Source organism: Myotis brandtii, unplaced genomic scaffold, assembly GCF_000412655.1.
Source record: "Myotis brandtii unplaced genomic scaffold, ASM41265v1 scaffold434, whole genome shotgun sequence".
Lineage (NCBI taxonomy): Eukaryota > Metazoa > Chordata > Mammalia > Chiroptera > Vespertilionidae > Myotis > Myotis brandtii.
In genome coordinates, this window is record NW_005366599.1 from 3,257,710 (window position 1) to 3,263,564 (window position 5,855).

Genomic DNA, 5,855 nt, shown 5'->3' on the forward strand with positions numbered 1-5,855 from the left:
CTGCACAGAGCGGGCGGCGCTGGCGGTGTGCCCTTGGGCGGTCGTCGCGACCCCGGGACCAGAGGCAAGGCAGGTGAGAGCCCTTAAATGGGACACGTGCAGTCACATGTCCTGATCAGCGCCGAAGGCCGACTGCGCGGCGGTGGGCGGGTGGCCGGTCTCGGGTTCATTCCCTCCGCAGCTCTGCTCGGTGCCCAGTGTGTGCCAGCCTCCTGCCTGGGGCTGTAAGCCACCGAGAGACACCCGTCTTTCCTCCTAGAGCTTACGTTGTGGGGGAGGGAGAGAGCAAACCTGAGAACATCGGCACCCCGTGCAGACACGTGCGGTGAGGAGACGGGGTGGGGAGGGAGCCTCTGCGGAGGGACCACAGGAGTCTGGAGAGCTGGTGTGGGGCAGGCAGCCTCGAGGATGCTTCAGCGCCTTCCAGGCAGCGAGATGCAGTGCAAAGGCCCTGGGGCAGGAGTGCTGGGCTGTGAAGGAGCAGCCGGGGGCCAGATGGAGGTGAAGTTGGCGGACAGCGGAGCCCAGGGGGCCCTGACCCTGCTGGGTTCCCGGCTCCCTCCGTCGAGGAGGCCCAGGTGGGTGATTGCAGGCACCTGAGGATGGCAGGGGTCACATAGTGGGAGATGGATAATCCCTGAGTTTCCAGCTTGAACACAAGGTCAGAGGGAGATTCCATGTCCTGGGCTGTGGGGGTGGGGCAGCAGGAGAGGTGGACTTGGAGTTGAGGTGATGCGTTTGAGGCATCTGTCAAGTACACCTGTAATAAGGGAAGGAAAACGCCCTGGCTGGTTTGGTGCAGTGCATAGAGCATAGGCCCATGGACTGAAGGGTCCCGGGTTCAATTCCGGGCATGTACCTCGGTGGCAGGCTCCATCCCCGGCCCTGACTGGGGCCCGTGTGGGAGGCCACCAATCGATGTGTCTCTCTCACATAGATGCTTCTCTCTCTGTCTCTCCTCCCTTCCACTCTCCAAAAATCAATGGCAAAATACCCTCAGGTGAGGATCAACAACAACAAAGAAAAACAAGACGGGTTACTGTGAAGCTCAGACATTGCTGACCTCCGAGCCGTGGGTGGTTCAGGGGTGAGCGTTTATAAGCTCCCCATGTAGCCCTCCTCTGGCTGAGCTCCCCGCGATTCCAGAGAGAAGGGCAGGAAGGGGAACTGGGAGATGTCTCTGAATTGCGGTGCCTTCGGGGCAGCCAGAAAAGGGTGGGGAAGACAGAAGAGCACTCCTCCTGGCAGTGTTTGGGGTGGGCTCCAGGCCCCTCCTGGGCCCTTCTGACCTGGTCCAGAGTCACGGCTTCAGGCGTGTGGCTACCTTCCAGAGCCTCTTCCTCCCACCTGCTTGTCCCAATGCCTAACACACCTGGCCCTCCTTCTAGGAAGTAGGGGCTGCGGGTGAGGGTGTGCAAACAAGGGAAGCGGGAGTGAAGGGGGAGGGGCTCTGACATTGGGAAGTGACGCCTTGGAGCTGGTCTGGGCCCTCCTAGGCCTGCATGGCCGGGGTCCAGGGACTTGGGGCATCATGTGTGTCCCTTGAGCAGAGCTCTGTGCTCAGCGGTTTGCCCAGGGCCGACTGCAGAGTTAGGGGGAGATGCGTCTAGAAGCCCAGTGCGCAGCCCCCTTGGTGGGGAGGAGAAATTCCTTTTGCCCCGACCAGCTCTGGGTGGGCCAGGGCTCTCCCGCCTGTGGGGGCAGGAAGGGCCGGGCCAGGCGCCCATCCCCGAGGCCCTGGCCAGGGTGCTGTTCTTGGGAAGTGGAAGGTGGAGCCGCCTTCTGCGGGAGCGGTCGTGGCTGTGACTGCGTGTTCTGTGAAAGCAGAGTGAATGCCGGTGTTAGGCGCTGGTTTCCCGGGTGGAAGACGGAGACGGGGGAGGGGCGGGCTTACGGAGCGCCTGCCTGTACAGATGCCCAGCGAGGCAGCCAGTGTAAAGCTCACACTTTCCACCGACGGGATCACACGCTGGTCCCGCTCTCCCTGCTTCCTCACTTATTCTATCTTAGCGTTTCTCTGCCAGCGTGTCGTATGCAGACTCACCTGCTCGCCACCTCATTCCACCTCCCAACACCCTCACACAGGGCCAGGGTCACCCACGTAAAAAGAAAAGCCCTCGTCCCCAGCCGGCAAGAACCTGTGCTGTCAGGCTGTCCCAGGGGGCTAAGGCCACAGTGGGGGGATGTACGTCCATGAACTGACACCTCAGTGAAAAGCATCGTTTTCATGTAGCAGCTGTACCATCTTCCAGCCTGGTTATGGCTTCTACACTCTAGTCTAGGGCAGCGATTTCCTTCCCTTTTTATTTATTTTATTTTTAGAAAAGCAAGAATTTATTGACCACAGCAAAAACATAGGACAGTGAAACAAGGACCAGTGCTCTCCTGGTTGCAAGTCTCCTGGGGTCCCTTAGAGGTTGGGGGTACGTGCCTGTGGACGAGGGGGGGACGGAATGGCTCCGAGTGCTGGGGCGGGGAGGGGGAGGGGAGCCCAGGGCAGCAATTTTCCACCGGCTGTGCCGCAAGCACTTGTAAACCAGGCGGCACCTGACTGTTTAGTTCAGGGCACGGACCTCTTTTCCCTTCGACTGTCCAATAAAACCGTGGCAACAGCCAGCACAGCAGTAGCTGTCTGGTGTGAATGAATCAACATGACCCTTATTTTTTGGGTAAAGTTGGTGACAATGTAATGTTTCTGGGTGTGATTAGGTCACGTGGCCCTGAGATGGAAAAGGTTGGAAACCGCTGGCCTGGGGAGTTGGCTCCCTAAGGAAGGAGGACGTTCAGTTTTCCTGCAGAATCATCTCACAGTTTTTGGGTTTGTCCTAAGAAAGGGGCCTGCCCCAGGAGCCATAGCGGGTCAGGGCCACTCACTCCCCTGCCTTGTTTTAGCCACACATGTGGGATCGGAGGCCTTGAGGGACAGGAAGGGCCACGGGAACCCCAACAGGGTTTTGTTGTGTTTTTAAAATATTTTTTTATTGATTTTTAGAGCGAGAGGAAGAGAGAGGGAGAGAGAGAGAGAAACATCGATGAGAGAAGAACATCATTGATCAGCTGCCTCCTGCACGGCCCCCGAGAGGGGTTGAACCTGCAACTGAGGCACGTGCCCTTGACCAGGATCGAACCCGGGACCCTTCAGTCTGCAGGCCGACGCTGTATCCGGGAGCCAAGCCGGCCGGGGCATTTCAGGGCTCTTAACCATGTTTGTTTCACGGACCCTTTGCCACAGGAGGGAAGCCTCTGGACGCCTTAGAGTAGCATTTTAAGAGAGAAAATACAATGCAGAGGATTACAGGGAAACCAATGGTATTGGAAGGTGGTTTTCAAAATATTAGAAAAACCCAAGTTTATGGTAAAGCAATCCGTTGTCCCCCTTCCAGTAAGTGGTCATATGCAGCCACTGGACTAATGACCACCGTCATTTTGAACGGCGATGAGCGTAAGTGATGTTCCGCGGCTTCGGCAGCAAGTTGAATGTGACGCCGAAAACCTGTGTCCCCGGATGAAGTCGCAGGGGCCACTGCTACTCCGGTTCCGTTCCTTCCTGATGGGAGACACAGCCGAGTCTCAGTCGGAGGTCAGTGAAGAGAAGACGGGGGGGTTTCCCCTTCACGTTCACAGACCCCTGAGCAGCGCCAGGCGCCCCCCTGAGGAGCCCTGCACCGGGAAATGCCAGCCCACCTTCCCGAGTGGGTGCAGGGCTCCTCACCCAGGAGCCTCGAGGGAGAATGGCTGTGGTCCCCCTCCCGGCGCACTAGCCGCCGTCCCGCGTTTTAATGACGGCCCGTGCGGTGGGCGTGAGCTGCGCCTGCATTTTCCTGTTCCTCACGGAGCCTCTCGTCCTGTGGCTTCTTGTTCTGCGTAATAACGGCCTGTTACTCATTTATCGGTTGTTGTGATTTTTGTCTTTGATTCGAAGGAATTCTTCATGTGTTCTGGATATTCATCACTACCATTTTTAAAGAGATGTTTTTATTGATTTCAGAGAAAGGAAGGGAGAGGGAGGTAGAAACGTCAGTGAGGAGAGAGCATCTGCTCCCGTTGGCGGCTTTTTCCTCTGATGGCGGAAGCCACCTCTGCTTCTTTGCGTGCCCCGTGGATTTTGATCGGGTCCCTAAGCTGAGGGATGGCGCCCTGTATGCACTGGTTTTTCCTCTTCCTCTGAAAAGTGATGGCTTTTGCTCTGGAAGGCGGTTCTGTTCCCAGCAGGTCGCCGTGGCCTTGTGGCGGCTCGGTTCTAGGACTTGTGAGGGCAGGGTTATGTCAGTGTTGCCCTCAATCTGGGATGTGGTCCTCACTTCTAACACCTGGCCCTTCTCTCCCTGGCCAGTGCTCAGTGGTTAGAGCATCGGCCCACCCATCGAAAGGTTGCGGGTTGGATTCCCGGTCAAGGTCAGGTAATGGGGTTGCAGGTTAGATCCCTGGACCAGGTCGAGGCATGTGCAGGAGGCGACCAGTGGATATGTCTCTCACATCCGTATTTCTCTCTCTCTCTCCATCCCTCCTCCCTTCCACTTTCTCTGAAAAGCAATGGAAACAATATCCTCAGGTGAGGATTAACAAAATAAAACAGTAACACGTGGCCCTTCTGGGGTGTTGGTAGAAAGCGCAAGCGGCTCTCACTTGGCTGGACTTGAGTTCCAGTCTCTGTCGGCAGCTGAGCAGCTGCTGCCATCTCTGCTCGGTGCTTCGGCCTCCAGGTCCCACTTTCCACGCAGCCCCTTGGAGGTGCGCCCTGTCCATGCGCCGCGGAGGGTGCAGCCGAGGACGTCAGGGGATTTGTACACAGACTGTGGGCGGCGCCCCCAGGGCCTGCCCTCCCGCAAGGCCCAGCTCCTCTCACAGCCCTGAAATGCAGCGTCTGCGTCTCAGCCCATTGGACGGCCGCCTCCTGCCTGCATTGTCTCCCGTGTGCTGGGAGGACGGAGGAGGTGCTGGGGGAGACTGGCCACACCTGGATGCCACCCCTTGTTTTGGTCGCCACAGGGTGCTGCTTGCCCTCCGGGACCTTCACAGAGCTCCCCTTTGTCCTCTGCTTATCACGGCCGCGGGCGGGATGGGCAGTGTGACCCACGTTTCTATGCTGTTGTTACCTGACTCGGAACTTACCCTGAATCTTCAGTGGACACGTAATAGCAATCCAGAGCACCCAGAACCGATCAGCCCTAGCCTGTCCCCCAAAGGACAGAAACCTGGGTCTGCTCTCCCTCCCCCTCAGCTCCTGGCAGCGCCCTGGGCTCTCAGGTCTCTGTGATTAGTCACTTGTTAATTTGCATAAACAATTGTGGAGCCGACACTGTCAGGTGCTCAGGGCTGCTCAGCTGCCACAGATTCCAGATGACACTTACCTTTTCTTCACATTTACTGGCCTTTCTTTTCCATTAATAGCCTGTGTTTGTCTCATGGATGAAATTTTCTGTCTACTCTTGAAGGATTACTTCTTTTTATTGATTGATTTTTTTTTTTGAGAGAGAGAGAGGGGGGGGGGGAAAGAGAAAGAGACTCTGACTTGTTGTTCCACTTACTTAGACATTCATTGCTTGGTCCTTGTCTGTGCTCCGGGCGGGGGTCGAACCTGCAACCTTGGCCTGTCAGGACGACGCTCTAACCATCCGAGCCCCCGGCCAGGGCTCTGAGTTCCACTGGACAATCTGTCTGTGAAATGTTCCCATGGGTGCTGGTCTCTGTTTATTGAGTGTTTTGTTTTTCTTGGTCTTCGTTTTGTGATTTAAAATTTTATGCCCATATCTGTGTTTCAAAATCCCCAAGAGGCTGGCAGAGGAAGGACCTTGCTTCTGGCCAGAGTACCCTCGAGTCCCTCTCACCTGGCAGTTTCCTGCCACCCGGGGGCC

At 56.9% G+C, this 5,855-nt stretch overlaps 1 long non-coding RNA gene across 1 annotated transcript; it reads right to left on the minus strand.

Annotated features, from left to right (window-relative positions):
- Window positions 1-3,186: 3,186 nt before the first annotated feature.
- On the minus strand, window positions 3,187-5,835 carry LOC106727490. Its single transcript, XR_001363706.1, has 2 exons — window positions 5,529-5,835; window positions 3,187-3,547 (listed from the first exon to the last, which is right to left on the minus strand). It is a non-coding gene; the product is annotated as an uncharacterized LOC106727490 (long non-coding RNA).
- Between the last annotated feature and the right edge of the window lie 20 nt (window positions 5,836-5,855).